This window comes from Protopterus annectens, chromosome 6.part1, assembly GCF_019279795.1.
Source record: "Protopterus annectens isolate FY-2018-M chromosome 6.part1, PAN1.0, whole genome shotgun sequence".
Lineage (NCBI taxonomy): Eukaryota > Metazoa > Chordata > Ceratodontiformes > Protopteridae > Protopterus > Protopterus annectens.
Window position 1 is genome coordinate 324,203,932 of NC_056738.1, and position 17,513 is coordinate 324,221,444.

The window sequence follows — 17,513 nt, forward strand, 5'->3', positions numbered from 1 at the left end:
TCCTGCAGGATTTCCTTATGGGGATATGGAGGTAGACATCTTTTAGATCTAGGGTAACTAACCAAGCATTTTGTTTGTCAGAATAAGCAGCAGCTGCTGCGACGTTAGCATTTTGAATTTGGGGACCACCAGGAAGGTGCTCAGAATGGAAAGATCTGGGATGGGGCACCAAGTGCCCTCTTTTCTGGGAACAAGGAATAGTCTGGAATAAAAGCCTTTGCCCATTTGATCTGAGGGGACAGGTTCTACTGCCCCTTGTGATGAGAGTTTGGACTTGTTTCAATGCCTCTACCCACTAATTTGGAGGTAGGCCTGGGTACCCTTCTTGGAATTGGGAGTTCACTGAAAGAGAATTTGTATACTTGAGAAATGCTCTAAGACCCACTGGTCCTTTGTTACAAAAAGCCACTTCTCTTTGCAAAGGGAGAGCCTTCCTTCTAGTTTTTGGTGAGTGAAGAAAGAGCAGAGGGAGGAAGAGGGAGTCACTGAGTTTTTGCCATACAAGGATGTCTTAGAACTCCTTGTCTTTGCAGTGGAAGCGGTCCACTGTTTGGTTCTCTGCTATCCCTGGGATAAGGGTCTTGGTGGTCTGTCCCTGAGGGGCTTACCTTGCCCATCTGGTAGGTGCAGGAAAGTTTTAGCACTTAAATTTGCTTATTCATGCTCAGCACTTGTAAGCACTAAATAAGCTACTAATTAGTATAGCACTCAATCTTCCTCATTACCTAGAGTTTTTGTACTTACTTTTCTCACTTGCTTAGAGAAAAACTGCTTTTATACTCACTTTCCTCACTTATCTAGAGGAAAATAGTTTTTTATTCAGGCATGTCCAAGGGTCAGCTCCCAGTGTTCTCTCCTGTCTGATGAATCTGGGCATCTTGAGGCAATGTAGAAATTGCCTCATGTACACGGACAACCCTCTCCTACCACCAGACACTAAAACCTGTGAGATGCACTTCTCTAGCCAAACTGGAGGTAAAGCTCTCCAACCAAGAGTGAACTTTACAGTCATGAAGAGAAGGTAAACGTTTGCACCACACCCATCACATAGTCTCACTAAATCTACACCACCAAAATCCACACACAGTACCAAAAACATTCGTGGAGGCTCTCAATCTGTCTAAGCAACAGAGACCTCCAAAGCAGAAACGCAAGCAACCTCCATCCCCCAAACACAACCCAAATGACACAGACTGTGTGCCACACAGCCAATAAGGCAAAACAACGTACCCAACACACTAGTCATAGGTGACTCTATAGTCAGGCACACTGATGTCCCACTCACCAGGCTAAACAAGAAGATTACTGTCAGCTGCCTGTCGGGTGCCAGGATCCGCCACATAACCCATGCACTCGGGTCACTCCACAAGTACAAATATGACTCTCATTGTCCATGTTGGTATGAATGACCCGAGACGTACCTCCCTGGACTACATGAAGAGACATGGAAGAGCTCTTCGATCTTGTAGCCCAGGTAGGCATGACCCTAGCCCCTAGTAGCATTCTGCCATCACCCAGAATGATCTGCAGTACAAGGACAAAATGGACTTCAACAATTGGCTAAGCTTCTGGTGTCATTCTAAGGAGATCCAGTATCTGTCTGCTTGGGATGACATGGTGAACAGACCACGATACGTTGCCACAGATGGCCTGCACCTGTCACCCCTGGGATTCCAGATACTGGCTAAGGCTCTTGCTGCCCCTATAGTGCCTTTTTTAGGCAAGGTTCAAATCACAAATTCACCATCATAACAGGAACAGGCAAGCCAAAACTGGGGATAATGCTACTCGATGTTAGAAGTCTAAATCTCAAAATGCACTCACTCGAGGCACTCCTTAAAATGGAGATCATTGATATCTGTGCAGTGACAGAGACCTGGCTGAAAGCTCCAGAGAGCACCCCTGCACTACCAGGCTATAACTCATACCACATGTTTTGGCCATGTAACCTGGACTGAAACACCAAAGGCAGAGGTGTGTCCATATTCATTAAGGATATCCACACCTCCAGGCTAGTTGCTCAGCATAATGCATCTGAGGTTATCCAAGTGCAACCAACACTGGGCAAAACTGCAATTCAAATTGTAGCTTGCTACAGATCCCCTACCATGCCCCAGGATTCCCACTCCTCTTTTCTTGATGTACTGGAAAATATTAGGGTTCAACCAAACACCCAAATAATGGGCGACTTCAACTACCCCACCATTAACTGGGAAAACTACGTGTAACGCCTTAGCTCAACACTTTCTGGAATTCATAAACTCCAATGCCCTGGATCAACTTATCCACACCCACACCAGGGGTAACAATATCCTAGACTTAGTCATTACCAACATGAGTGACCGGTGTTCCACACCTGAAGTCAACTCCTCGTTGGTCCGATCAGACCATAAGCTAATCACCCTTGATATCCACATCCTGCCCCCACCCCCCCATTAAGGAAACCAAGTAAAAAAAACTTCTCAAAAGCCATCTTCATGCTTAAATGGTGAACTTCATGACACCCATGCAGATGGACAATACAGTTACAACTGCTGAATCCTACACAAATGCACTCTATAAGCACTTGCACGAGTGCATGGACTGTGCTATCTCAAACAGAACCAAGACGCTATCCTCCAAAAAAGGAAGCCAAACTGGTGGTCCCATGCCATAAAGAAACTGTACAACAGAAGGAAGAAACTGTTACAAAAGACAGTAAAATCCCATGAGTGGAGGAGCTCCCTGGTCAGCCTCAGTAAGAAGCTGAAATCCCTTATAAGATCCTCCAAAGCTAGCTACGAAAACAAAATTGCCACCAATTCCAAGGACAACCACAAAGCATTCTATAGCTATGTCAAGAATCTCAATGGCAACACCCAGATCTGCTCTGAGTTACAGGACAAAGGCACGAAAATTACAGAACCAACTGATATTGCCAACATCCTGGCAGACAGGTTCAGTGCTAACTTTACCCCCACCCCCTAAAGGGCCCATATCTATACAGGAAGAATGCAGAGTCCCTGTAATCACAACTACGCAGGCAAAAGCTGCACTCTCTAAAGCCAAAAACACAGCATCCATGGGACCAGACATTAGCCAGGCTGCATTTTACACGAACTTTAGAACGAACTGGCTCCCCACTTAAGCACCATGTTCAATAATAGCTTCGCATCAGGCTTTGTGCCCACTGAATGGTGCACAGCAACAGTTATCCCACTCCACAAAGGGGGAGCCACCACTGATCCTGGAAACTATCAACCTATTAGCCTGACTAGCCTGGTCTGCAAGGCCATGGAATGTATCATCATGGAACTCGGACATTGGTCTAAACTCTGGAACCCACCCAGTTCGGGTTTGTGAAAGGCAGATCATGCCTCCTGAACCTGATAGACTTTTGAGGCAGTCACCAAAGCCGTAGAGGAGAGTAAGGTGGTTCACACAGCCTACCTTGACCTCACCAAGGCTTTCAACACCATCCCCCATTCTGGAATTACAGCTACTCTCACTAAAACTAGGTATAAATCCCTACGTTACAAGATGGGTTGCCAACTGGCTCACTGAGAACCCACACTGTGCAAGTTGCAGACTCCAAATCTGACCTCAAAGCAGTGACAAGTGGAGTGCCACAGGGTTCCATCCTGGGGACCTCTCCTGTTTGGTATCTACTTCCCTGAAGTACAGGCTAACACAGAAGGCCTCTGGCTAACTAAGTTCATAGATGACTGCAAACTAGAAGCCATAGTCAAGTCCCCAAATGATGTGGACATCCTACAGAAGGGCCTAGCTGAGAAAGAGGCCTGGTGTCAGAGCCATGGCGTCAAGCTCAATGCCAAAAAGTGCAATGTCATCCCCTTTGGTAAAAACTCTGTACCCATGAACCACCACATAGGCAGCAATCTACTTAACACCAAATGCGTGATGAGACCTTGGGACCCAGGTGGACAGTAGTCTCTCCTTTGACAGTCACATCGCCACAGTAGTCAGGAAGTCCTTCTACGTGGCACACCTCGGCATAAAAGGGTTCTCATCCAGGAAAAAAGGTAATTGTTCCCCTTAACTCGACACTCAGATCCATTATAAAGTACAATGCCCCTTTTGGAATGTACCTCACAAGACATCTTCAGCAGCTGGAAAGGCCACAGAAGTACCTCACAAAGAGTATTACTGGCCTCAAACAAATACCCTACACTGACCGCCTCAAAAAACTCCAGCTTTACTCCATAGCATATCACCTATTCCAAGGTGATCTCTGCCTAACATATAAAGGTATGTCAAACCCAGAGCTGTTGGACATGTTGCACAAAGAAATCCCAATCCCTCCGAGCTACATGCTCTAGGGACCTAAACCTTGTCACCACAATAAACAGGACATGCTGGAGGGATAGATTCCTGTCCCAGAGACTTCCCATACTCTGGAACAGGCTACCCATGTATGTCAAGCAAAGTTCTTCATTCTTCAAGAAAAATCTTGATGAGTGGATGGGAAACAGGAAATACACCCCGGGGATCACTTGCGTCTCTGCTCGACAGTGGCACAGGAAAATAACTGAGTGGCGTAAGCCAGGGAACCTTGCTGGCTAGGCTTACGTAGGCCCTTGGGCAGATAGCCTAGTACCTACATATGAAAGGACCAGTGTTTTTAGGGAAAATTCCTGCTGAACCTAGGAGGTTGTACCTAAAGAAAATCTTACCATTTGCATAGATTTTGCTTTGTCTTCCATCTTTTTAAGCACCTCTTCTGCTTTTTCTCCAAACAAGCGGTCCTTATCCAATGGTGCGTCAAGTAACTTAGATTTGACATGATCAGGGAGAGGTTGTTCCTTCAACCATGCACGTCTCCTAATGACAGATCCCGACACTGCTGCCGTGCTTCAGGCTTCTAGGGCATCATACACAGTCTAGAGAGTATTTAGCCACTTGACAAGATAAATCTGCTTGCTCTTTCGAATTGGCACAGTCAGGAAAGGTAGAAATCTTTTGTTTTAATAGTTTTCAAAGTGTGTTGTTGATATTTTAACATGCAGAACTGACAGTTGAGTGCTCGGATGGCCAAGGTTGCACAGATGTAGACTTTTTTTACCCAATCTGTCCAGAGCTCTGGAGTGCTTGTCAGAAGGAGTAGGATTCTTTGCAGAACTGGCCTTAGCTCCTTTTGGTCCCTGTGTAATAACCTCCGGGTCTGCAGCAGGATTTCTGTACAGGTATTTGAGACAGTCCAGTACTCTATAGTTAGGTTTGCTGGGAGCAGGCAGGTCATCAGGAGTTGAGCTGGATTCATGGAGATATCAACCACCTCTAAAATAGGACGGATGGCCAAGGGTCTGTGCTGGGGCAAGTCTATGGGCAGTCCTGGGATTCCCAGTGGAAATGTTCCCAGAGGGTGTGAAGGATTTCCACAAAGGAAAGATGATCTGGTGGGGAGGCAGAGGGAATGAATTCCTCTACATCTGAATCCTCATAAGCAGTCAGGAGGGTGTTACTCTTCAAAATCTGAATAATCAGACTCCTCAGAATCCTGTTCTGTCAGTATTTCAGGGGAAGGGTCTCTTTCTTTTAATAAGTGTGGCTTGGCTATCCCCGATAAGGGTGACAAGATCCTCTGCTATTTTAAGCATTTGAGTATGGGATGGAGGGCTAAAATAGTGGCTGGAGGTAATTTTCTAAGGAGTGGCCCTGCCTCTAGGCCTAAGAGTATCCATCGGTCTGAGAGAAATGGTAGTCAGAGGAAGAGACGTCTTTTAGTCTAGATTCGGTAGTGCAAACGACCTTCTCTGAAGTCCGTGCCTGCATCACGGCTCCGTATCCAACCAAGGCAGAGACGACCAAAGGCTCGGAAAACAGAAGATTTCTGCGGCATACCAGACTCTGAAAGGTTCTCAAGTAGAGGCCTGCAAAGGTATCGAATCGGGCATCAGGGGCTGCAGAGGCACCTCACTGAATTCTGGAGAACTAAACCTGTTTACTGCTGGTCATCGGAAGGCTTGGGCTTGTGTGGTCCATCTCCATCTTTATTCCTTATGTTTTTTTGGAAAGGATACAGACTGTTGGCTGACCATTTTGGAAAACGAAAACAGAAGACGAAAATACCAGACTACAAATAGAGCTCTATGACAAATGGTTCTCGCATTAAAGAGGGCATAGAACCAGCAACGGGGGATGTCGTGGTCTGGGCCTAAGCAAATGACGTAAGAATGAAAGTCTTGGTGTGGTATTTGCTTTCCACAGGTGAGACAATTGTTAACTTTCAGACATCAGTTAGTGCAAGAAAAAAGGATCCCCAGTGGGGTACTTGGCTTTAGACATTTTCAGCTGTAATTGAACTCAGGTAGTGACAGACCGGCACACTTGTGAACTGCTTCTGCTACCGTCTCCACGGCAAGAACGACTGGTGTAATGACGTCGGCCTGCCTTCCTTTATAGCACTGACGACCTGACATCAGCCAGCAAGCGACAGCAGCAGATGCAGAAAAACATGGACTCTGGTATTTGGGCCAGCTGAGGGCTACCACAGCAGGGATAACCCACAGGTGAGGACTGCAACAGTAAAACACTATCAGTGAAATCTGAAACTCACTGCTGTACCTTTCAAGAGGGCTATGACCCCTCCCCAGCACATACCCCTGCTAATTAGTATTGCTCCCTCCCCCAGCACATACCCCTGCTAATTAGTATTGCTCCAAGATCACTATTTCTAAGTGTAGGTTAATACTCCGATACTGCAAGCCCCTTCACAATTTCAGCTCCAATATTCCAGGGATAAGAATTTCAAAAAGGCATCATATATTAAAATACATGAAATATAGTTACTATTTGTGCGTGTCAGATTTACTGCACACACTACAAAGAGCATCCTGAAAGTAAAGCTGACTAATCTCCCATCACTTGGGTTGTCACCTTTTCAAAATGCCCAAGTGGGATATTTTTTGTAGAAACATGAGATTTTGCAGGATAACATATCCATGGCCACTGCAATGGACAGGACTTAAGATTATTATTGCAGCATTATAATTGCTTATGCTATTTCATGTAATATGTAGGTGTTTCAGACACAAAATAACAGTTCTATGAAACTACTAATGAAAACATAGAAAATATTTTTGTCCTAAAATCTCAGGACATTCGCTATTTAGTTTTTCCCCCGCAGGACACTACTGCTCAAAATGGGACTGTTCCTCAAACAGGGACAGGTGGTAACCCTAGGCACCACTCAAACTCAGGACTCTTGCTCTGCACTTCTAAATACCAACCATTAAACGAATCAGTCCTCTTCTCTTGGAAAACTCTCACATACAACTCAATCTGCAATGTTGGGTACTGAACTTTGTCCAAGTTTATTAGTTCTCAATATGTCAAAGACTTCAGTACTCACATTTTATTATTGTTCATTATTTTAAAAATACAGCCTTATTGTTCCAACACAGTGAAGGGATACTAGTTCACACAAAACACCCCCATCACTAAAAACATACTGTATAGACAGGTTCAAACCCACATTGCAGGTATCACATGATACAGTGTTTCCATAGTAAGATTAGCAATAGCTGTATTCCTTGTGGAAAGTGTGCAGTAGCAAATAAAATGAAGAAAAGTACAGTTGTGTACATTTACCATAAAATGTAGGTGTTGAGTGTATTGACTGTTGCAGTCACTTTTGGGTTATCTGCTTGCAGTAGCCCTCAGTTGGCCTGATTAACAAAGTCTTGGGTCCTGCATCGGTTGCTGTCCCTTCTTCCATGACGTCAGGGGTATAAAACATGCAGCAGACACCATTACATCAGTTTTTCTTGCCCCAGATGTCAGGTGCCCCCTAAATATACAAGGTTATACCTCCAACAAAAAAGCAAATACACCAAAAAGCTTTTGAAGATAGAAAAGGAAAGTAGAGGTATATCCAAAATAAGAAAGGGGGCTGGAGGGAGGGTAAATAGGACTGCAACAGTGAATACACTTGAACATCTACATTTACGGTAAGTGTACACAACTGTACTATGTTCTTAGTGTTTCACTGTTGCAGTCATCACTTTTGAGTAGGTTCCCAAAGCCAAGGATGGGAGGAGGAATTTAAACAGCATTAAGACCAGCTAAAAGGCCCTGCAAGATTGCAGTGGCAAAGCCAGCTATGGATTTAGAGAAAATTGGCAGATGGTAATGCTTTGTGAGTATGTACAGAACTCCAGGTAGCAGTTTCTAGGATGTCTCTGGTAGGGACGCCTCTGAGAAAGGTTGCAGAGGTAGATGCAGCCCTGACAGAGTGGGGTCTGATCCCCTTGTGGGATAGGTTTTCCATGGTGTTTGTAACAGAAATGAATGCAATGGCCTATCCATTTGGAAATGGTTTGCTTTAAAATAGCCTTCCTCTCTGCCCCTGCAGCAAATGCCACCAGCAGTTGATCAGATTTCCTTTGAAGTTTAGTTCTGTCCAAGTAGAATCTAAGTTGTTTGTGCATACCTAAGGAGTGCAGAAACCATTCCCCTTTGTTCTGTGGATTAGGAAAGGTTGGTAAATGTATGGACTGATTAAGGGCCACACTGGATACCACCTTGGGCATGAAGGTCCTTAGGGACACCCTGTCCGCATGAAAGATGACTTACATTTGTTGACCGGGAGTGTCCGACTGGACATGGGTCCATTTTCAGTGGAGGCCCAGGGAGAAAAGCTCCAGAGTTAAAACAGACAGTAGTTGCACTGAATTACATAGCGATTAACAATTTGATTAACATAGCAATTCATTACAAACGTATTTACAGATGAAGAACATAGTATATCAGTAGACCACTAGACTTTTTATCTGCAAAGTACATAACAGACATTAACAAATGTTACAATAAGAAGTTCCTGCTGTACAAGCACTAGGCTTATGAGCATCTGAGCTTGCTATAAATCAAGGTAGTTAGTGGAGTGGAAAGAAAGGTAGTGGTTGGATGGGGTGGGTGATTAGAGTGGGAGTTGCAAGGGCATAGCCAGCATGTTCTTAGGTGTGCTTTTAGTAAAGTTTTGAAGTGGGTGCATGATGGTATGGAGGTAACTGTGGGTGGGAGGGAGTTCCATAATTTGGCTATGGTGCAAAAGAATAGTGCTTCACCAGCAGAGTTATTGGCTTTAGTGATCTGCAAGTGATTTTTGTTGCTGGATCTCAGTGGTCTGGTGGTGCGATAGGGTTGGAGTAGATTCTGGAGAGATGGGACATTTAGTGGATGGTTTACTAGTTTGTGGGCGAGTGAGAGTTGATACCATTGAAGGAGGTGAGGGAGTTAAAGCCAGCCCAGTTCAGCAAGTGAGAGACAGTGGCGACTATGGTAGGATGCCCCTGTGGTGAACTTGGCAATTTTGTTGTAGCAGGTCTCTAGCTTGTTTAGATCACATTGCCTTAGGTTGGTATATATTGGAGAGGCATAAAGTAGGGTGGAGATAAGGTGGGAATTTAGTTATTGAAATCTTTGCTGCTTTGGTGAGGAGTTGCTTATTTCTGTATAATGCTCCTAGTTTTTTGTGGACTTTTTTTACGGTCATGGATATGCGAATGTCAAATTTTAGTCTGTATATTATCACTCCTAGCAATTTGGTGTGTTCACTTGGGTATATAGTGGTGTTGTGTGATGTTAAAGTGAGAGTTGTTTTGAGTATGTTTGGTGGGTTGGAAGATTAGTTTAGTTTTGTTTGGGTTGAGTATTAATTGGGCATCGGATAACCAAGTTTCAACAGAGGAAAAGGCTTTCTTTGTGACTTTTTGCAGTTTGGGTAGGGACTGGGCTGAGCAAATGATGAAAGGTTCCACTGCCATGAGGGCCTGTAATTCGGATACCCTTGCTGCTGAAGTGATTGCTAAAAGGAAAGCCGTTTTCCAAGAAAGGAATTTTAAGTCCGCAGTTAAAGCTGGCTCGAAAGGAGGAAGTGTGAGCCTTTCCAATACAAAGTGGAGGTCCCAGGCTGGAGTTGGAGCTCTCCTGGGTGGTCGTAGATTTTTGGCCCCTCTGAGGAACTGCTGAGATGGCTGAGGCGTGAATTTTGATGGAGAAAGACAGGCCCCTATGAAGCATCTCAGTTAAGCATTGTAAAATCTGAGGTAAACTGGGCACTGTTTTGCTCATCCCTTGAGATTGGTTCCAGGCACAGAATTTCCATTTTTCAGCGCAAGACTTTCTAGTACTAGGCCTTCTTGCCTGTAAAAGGATACCCATCACTGGTTTACTGAGGGATGGTAAAGGAGAAATTATGTAATTAGCCAGGCTGCTAGATTCAGTTTTTGACGTTGAGGGTGCAGAATTTGGTTCTCCTGCGGAGACAACAGAGTAGGAGTCTGATGCAGGTGCCATGGGGTCAACAGTGAGACTGCGCAATAGGGGGGTACCAGTGTTGGTGTGGCCAGTCTGGTGCAATCCAAATCGTCCTTGGTTTGTCTAGTTTGATCTTTAGTAGTACTTTGGAGAGCACAGGAGGAAAAGCATAAACTGAGTTTTTTCCAGCTGAAGGACAGAGCATCCACTTTCCAAGCTTGTTTGTGGGGAGTCCTTGTGCAAAATGTATCCAACTGATAGTTTTGGGGGGGGGGGGAGGCAAACTGGTCTATATCTGGGCTCCCCCATTTGCTTGGCAACATGTTGAAAATCCTTGGTTCCAGTTTCCACTCGTGTTGGTCCAGGAGGTTTCTGCTTAGTCTGCCAATGTATTTAATTTTCCTGGCAAAAATTGACCTTGTAGATGCACTTGATAGCTCAGGGCTGTGTTCCACAATGCCATGGCTAGTCTGCAGAGGGGGTAAGAATGTGTACCCCCCTGCTTGTTTAACACAACAGTGGTGTTGTCAGTCTTTATCATTAATTGTCCTGGAAGAATGTGGTCCTTGAAGGCTGTCAGAGCATTCTGTACAGCTGACACTTCTTTTTGATTGATATGCAGGTGCATTTGACTTGGGTTCTATTTGCCCTGAATGCATTTCCCTGCAAAATGAGCCCCCCATGCATAATCTGATGAGTCTGTCATTAGGGTTTGGGCGGTAGGGGGTGTTGTGAATGGTAGTCCCTTGTTTTGGAGGCAGGCCTTTGCCCACCAAAGAAACTCTAGGCGTAGGCAAGGTATGATAGGAATCAGATTCCAAGAATGTTGACACCATAGGCTTTTTAGATACCATTGTAGTTTCCTCATATGCAGTCTTGCACATGGAATTAGAAGAATGCAGGAGGCCATGAACCCCAAGGCTTGTAGTATTTGCCTTGAACATAGTAGGGTTTTTGTGGCCACTTGTTTGAAGTAGGTTGTCAGATAAATGTGTTTCTCTGGCGTGAAGTAAGCCATCTGGAAGTTGTATTCAAGTTTGCTCCCAGGAATTTAATTTGACAGGGTACCAGGTGTGATTTCTTTACATTTATGGTGTACCCCAGACAAGTCAGTACCCTTTTGAACCAAGGCCAGATAATTCAAAAGTATGTCCTGGCTTTCTGCCTGAATTAAACAATTGTCCTGGTATGGGTATATTTGAATATTTTTTGCCTGCAAAAGGCAATGACTGGGGTTAGGCATTTTGTGAATACCCTGTGTGCAGTAGGGAAGCCAAAGGGCAGTGCAGAGAACTGGTAGTGATTGTAGCCTGCTTTGATGCGTAGGTATCTTCTGCAAGATTCACTGATTGGGATGTGCAGGTACGCTTCCTTTAAATTGAGTGTTGCCATCCAGGCATCTTTTCCTAGAATGGGAAGCAACTGGTGAAGAGTCAGCATCTTGAATTATGGAAGCACCAAAAAGGTGTTTTTAGAGTAGACAGGTCCAGGATTGGACGCCATGAATTGTCCTTTCTGGGTACCAGGAAAAGTCTAGAGTCGAAGCCTTGTCCTTTTTCCTCTTCTGGTACAGTATGAATAGCCTTTATATGTTTAAAAGAGAGAATTTGCTTTTGAGCTGCTGCCCACTGATTTGGGAGTAGATCTGGCCAACCGTTGTGCGTTGGCAATGTGTGAAAATGAAATCTGTATCCTTGGGACACTATTTAAAACCCATTTGTCCTGGGTAATGAGTTCCCAGTTTTTGGCCTGCAGACCCATCTTTCCCCCTAAAGCAGCAGTCAGTTGAGAAGTGCTTGGAAGTTTTAAAGTCAAGTCAATGAGACAGTTTTCCATAGGGGGGAGTCCTACTACTCCTAGATTTGGTAGCTGAGGCACCCCACTGCTTAGTCTTGTGCGTACCCTGGGATGAAACCTGGGGTTTCTTGCTGGGTCTGGGTTTGGATTGAGAAGGCCTGGAAGGTGCAGGAAAGGACCAATTCTTAGAGGGCCAATGTCTACTAAATCTTGGAGGCTGAACTTAAGAAATCTTTAACAGTTTGCATAGATTTAGCTTTATCTTCTATCTTAAGAACTTCCTCAGCTTTATTGCCAAACAGGCAGTCCTGACTTAAGGGAGCATCCAACAGTTTAGCTTTAACATAAGGCAAAGATTGCTCCTTAAGTCAAACATGCCTTCTGAGTACAGACCCAGTGACAGCAGCCCTGCAAGAGGCCTCTAAAGAATCAAACCCACATTGCAAAGTATGTTTTCCAACCTGTTCAGCAGAATGCATCACATCCTGTAAATCCTTGCTTTCAGCACAGTCAGGAATCATTTTCTGCTTAAACAATCCAATAATATGTGGTTGATACTTATACGAAACTGACAGTTTAAGGCCCTAATGGCCAAAGTTGCAGAAGTGTAAACTTTCTTACCCCATCTATCCAGCGCCCTGCAATCTCCATCAGAAGGGGTAGGATTTTTTGGCAGTAGAGGCCTTAATGCCCTTGGGTCCTTGTGAAATAGTCTCTGGATCCGGAAGAGGATTTTTAAAAAGGAACTTGTGAGACTCAGGAACCTTGTAATATCGGTCAGGTTTTCTGTGAGCAGGAGGCAAAGAATAGGGCCAAACTAGATTCTGAAAAGGCATAAACAATGTCTAGCATAGGAGGTATAGGTTCATACTAGGCTATCTGCCCTAGGGCATTTATAAGCCTAGCCAGAGTGTGTTTGGCTTTAGCCACCCATTTTAAATTAATTTTGCTATGCCTTTTTTTGAGGTTAGTATACTGTGCCTCTGTCTAACACAGAAGTGATAGCTGGGGTAAACCTACGATCTCCCATCCACTCATCAAGATTCCTCTTGAAGAGAGGAAATGTGGGACTCTGCCTAACCTGGACTGGGATTTTATTCCAGAGTGAAGGGAGCCTCTGGGTTATGAATCTGTCCCTCCAGCATGTCCTATTTATTTCAGTGCTGAGGTAAAAGTCTCTCGAGCGCGTAGCTCGATGGGATTTGGATTTTCTGAGGTGCAGCATGTCCATTAAATCCGGGTTGGACATGGCTTTATACGTCAGGCACATATCGCCTCCGAGCAAAAGGTATGCCACTGAGTAGAGCTGGAGTTTCTTTAACCGGGCAGCATATGGCATCTGTTTGAGCCCTTTGATCCACTTGGTGAGGTACTTTTGGGGTCTTTCCAGTTGCTGCAGGTGTCTGGTAAGGTACATCCCAAAAGGGGCATTGTACTCAATTATTGGCCTGATGAGGGATGAGTAAAGAGGCACGATGACCTCCCCTGATCTAGATGTGAATCCCTTCATGATTAGGTGGGCTATATAAAATGTTTTTCTAACCACTTTGGCCACGTGGTTGTCAAATGAGAGATTGCTATCAACTTGGGTCCCCAGGTCCCTAATGACTTCTTCTGTACTTAATGGATTACCACCTATGTGGTAATTTGTGGGCACTTTGTTTTTGCCAAAGGGGATGACTATACACTTTTTGGCGTTTAGCTTGAGGCCATGGCTCTGGCACCAGTTGTCTGTTTCTATGAGGCCCTTTTGGAGGATGCTTGTGTCAGCTGGAGAGTTGATTATGGCGCCCAGTTTGCAGTCATCTGCGAACTTGGTCAGCCACAGTCCTTCCGTGTTGGCCTGTACCGCCGAGAAACATATACCGAACAAGAGAGAGGTCCCAGGACTGAGCCTTGTGGGATGCCACTTGTAACTGGTTTGGAGTCTGACATGGCTCCAGCAATTCTAACCATGTGGATTCTGTCCTTGAGCCAGTTTGCAACCCATCTAGTGACATAGGGGTTTATATTTAAGCTAGTGAGCTTATCTATAATGCCCAAGTGGGGTATTGTATCGAAGGCTTTTGCGAGGTCCAGGTAGGCTGTGTGGACCACCTTCCCCTCGTCAATGGCCTTGGTGACTGTTTCAAAGAAATTGACCAAGTTTAAGAGGCAGGATCTGCCCTTAAAGCCAAACTGGGTAGGATCCAGTGTCTGTAGGTCCCCAATATCTTTATTTATGAGGTCCATGATGATCCTTTCCATAGCTTTGCAGACCAAGCTAGTCAGGCTTATGGGGCGATAGTTTCCAGGATCCGTTGAGGCACCACCTTTGTGGAGAGGGACCACTGTTGCTGAACGCCACTCTTTGGGTACATATCCTGTAGTAAGGCTAAGATTGAACAGTAGTTTTATGTTTGGGTTTAGCTCTTCTTGGAGTTCATGTAGGACGCAGCCCGGGACACCATCTGGTCCCATTGATGCTGTGTTTTTTGCTTTGGAGAGGGCGGCTCTTACCTGAGCATCTGAGATGTCAGGGGCAGCACTCTGTTGGGATAGATATTTGCCCTTTTGGTGGGGAGAAGTTTGCACTGAACCTGTCAGCTAGGATGTTGGCAATGTCTGTGGGTTCGGTGTATTTTTTGTCATTTTGGACTAATTCTGAGCATATCTGGGAATTCCCACCCAGGTTCCTAACATAACTAAAGAAAGCCTTGTGATTATCCTTAGTGTCCTGTGCAATTTTTCTCTCGAAGCTGGCCTTAGACGATTTTATGACTGCCCGTAGTTTTTTGCTAATACTGATCAGAGATGCCTTCCCTTTTTGGGATTTTGCTCTATCATGTAGTAGCTTCCTCCTTCTATTGTATAGTTTGTTTATGGCTGGGGTCCACCAGACTTTGGAGGATTGGGTCTTGGTTTTATTTGGGATTGCATGATCCATGCATTCCTGAAGGTGTTCAAAGAATGCGTTTATAAAGGATTCTGCGGTCTGGGCCGTATTTTCTACAGGCCTGGGGGCTTTGAAGGATTTCGCCTCGGTTTTGAGGCGTGTGAAATTTGCTGTAGAGAAGTTTTTCACTGTGGCTTTCTGGGCAGGGGGTGGGGTCGGGATGTGAATATCCAGTGAGATTAGTTTATGGTCTGATCTTACCAGTGAGGGATACACTTCTGGTCTGGAGCATAGTGTCCCCATGTTGGTGATGATCAGGTCCAGTATGTTTTCCCCTCTTGTGGGAGTGGTAACAAGTTGTTCCACAGCATTTGAGTTTATAAATTCTAGGAACCTTTGGGCTAGGGTGTTGGAGCTAGAGTAATGCTCCCAGTCTATGTTTAGGTAGTTGAAGTCGCCCAATATAATGGTGTTTGGAGAGACCTTCATATTTTCCAGTATTCTCAGGAAGGCCGAGTGGGGTTCCTGTGTTTGGGAGGGTGGTCTGTAGCAGGCTATAAACTGGAAGGCAGTTTTACCCACAGTTAGTTGCACATGGATAGCTCTGATGCTTCGTGCTGTGCCACCAACCTGGAGGTGTGGGTATCTGACTAATATTAACACTCCCCCTCTTTTTGTGGTTCGGTCCAAGTTTTGGGGCCGAAAAGCATGGTATGACGTATAACCCGGTAGTGCTGGGGTGCTCTCGGGAGCCTTGAACCAGGTTTCTGTTACTGCACAGATATCGATGTTCTCCATGCTAAGGAGAGTTTTCAGTGCGTGCATCTTGAGGTTTAGACTTCTGGCGTTGAGTAGCATTACTCAGTTTCTTAGCCCTTGTGATACCTATGGAGGTGGGTTTGTCTTTCGAGCCTTGCCTAAAAAGGGCACTATGGGGGTAGCAAGAGCCTTTGCCAATAACCGAAAGCCCAGGGGTGACAGGTGCAAGCCGTCCCTAGCAAAGCATCGTGGCTTTTCGAGCATGTCATCCCAGGCTGACCGGCATTGGATCCCCTTTGAATGACACCATGTTGAAGGAGGAGTAAGAAGTCCCTAAGCCTCTTTTCTGAATCAGAGAAATCCTGGCTTTCCCAGTGGAAACGCTCAGTGTGCAAGGTTTCAACCAAAAGAGAAATCCTCTGGAGAAGCAGAGGGACTAGAGTCCTCTGCATCAGAATCCTCATAAGTAGATAAGGGTAGATTCAGACTATCAGAAAAATCAGAATCCTGGTCAGAAGACTCAAACAAATTCAGTCCTAGGTCTCTTAAAAGAGGAAGGTTGGCTTCCCCTGATTAAAAAGTTATAAGGTCTTCAGCCATTCTTATTTGTTTTTTATGCATAGAGGCCTGAGCATGCAGCCTGGGCGTCTGTTTTCTAGGCAAGGTTCGAGGTTTAGGCCTTAAAGGAGGCGTCTGTTTAATATGCAAGTCCGTAGGCCTGAATATACCCTCAGAAGCTGGTGCCTGCACAGCGGCTCTAGATCCATTCAAGGTAGAGACATCCGCAGGCTCCACAGTTGAAGCATCTCGCGGCATACCAGACTCCAAATGGGTCTCAGTAGAGGCATGCGAGTCAGAAGTAGTGGGTATCAGGGGCTGCAAATGCACCTCACAGAGTACCGGCGAACTGGTGACTGGCTTAGAAGCGTCGTCGGCAGTTTTGGACCTAGGCGACCTGTCTTTATCTTTGCGCTTTTTCAGAATACCGGTAGTCTGACGGGCTTACAGACTACATTTCTGGATAACTGAACAGAGAACCAAAATATTTAGAGGCAAAAATATACCAAAGATGGATAGTGCGCAAGGCACAAAACCAACAGCAAGGTACATCATGGTCAGGGCCTAGGCAAGGAATAGAGTACGAATGAAAATCTTTGGGAGGAATTTGCTTTCCACAAGTAATGCAACTATTAACTTATACCGACATTGGTAAGGTGCAAGAAAAAGTTTCCCCAATGGGGTACTTGGCTTTAGTTGAAGACTTCGGTTCTGAAACTTGAAAATGAAAATTTCAGGAGTCTGCCGACTGGCACTTGCCGTGTGGTGCCCAAAGCAGAAGCAGTTTGCAAGAAAGACTGATGTAATGGCGTTGAGCTGCATGTTTTATACCCCTGACGACTGATGTCATGGAAGAAGGGACAGCAACCGATGCAGGACCCAAGACTTTGTTAATCAGGCCGACTGAGGGCTACTGCAAGTAGATAACCCAAAAGTTATGACTGCAACAGTGAAGCACTAAGAACATCTAGTAGAACAGGAGGAAATAAAGCACAATAATGAAAGCAAAGAACTGGCGGTGAACTGCAGCCATTAGTTGCATACCCTCCCAGAAGTGTGTGGGTGGGTAATGTTGCCCCTTGGGCACATTAATATCGATGAAGCAATCATACAAGTACCTTGTACGCTCCTGCAGTTGATTGCTTACAGTAACTCTTGCACAAGTATGGCCTTGCTCAACAAAGCAAGGGATATGTTAACACTCCTCTATTCTTGAGTGACACAATTGTTAAAACCAAGACAATACTGGCCAAACAATGCCACGTGG

General features: G+C 45.1%; 1 protein-coding gene across 2 annotated transcripts in view; it reads right to left on the reverse strand.

The window, feature by feature from the left end:
* PPP1R14B (protein phosphatase 1 regulatory inhibitor subunit 14B) overlaps positions 1–17,513 on the reverse strand; it is a 324,098-nt gene that overhangs the window by 74,482 nt on the left and 232,103 nt on the right. The gene's annotated exons all lie outside the window — the stretch shown is intronic.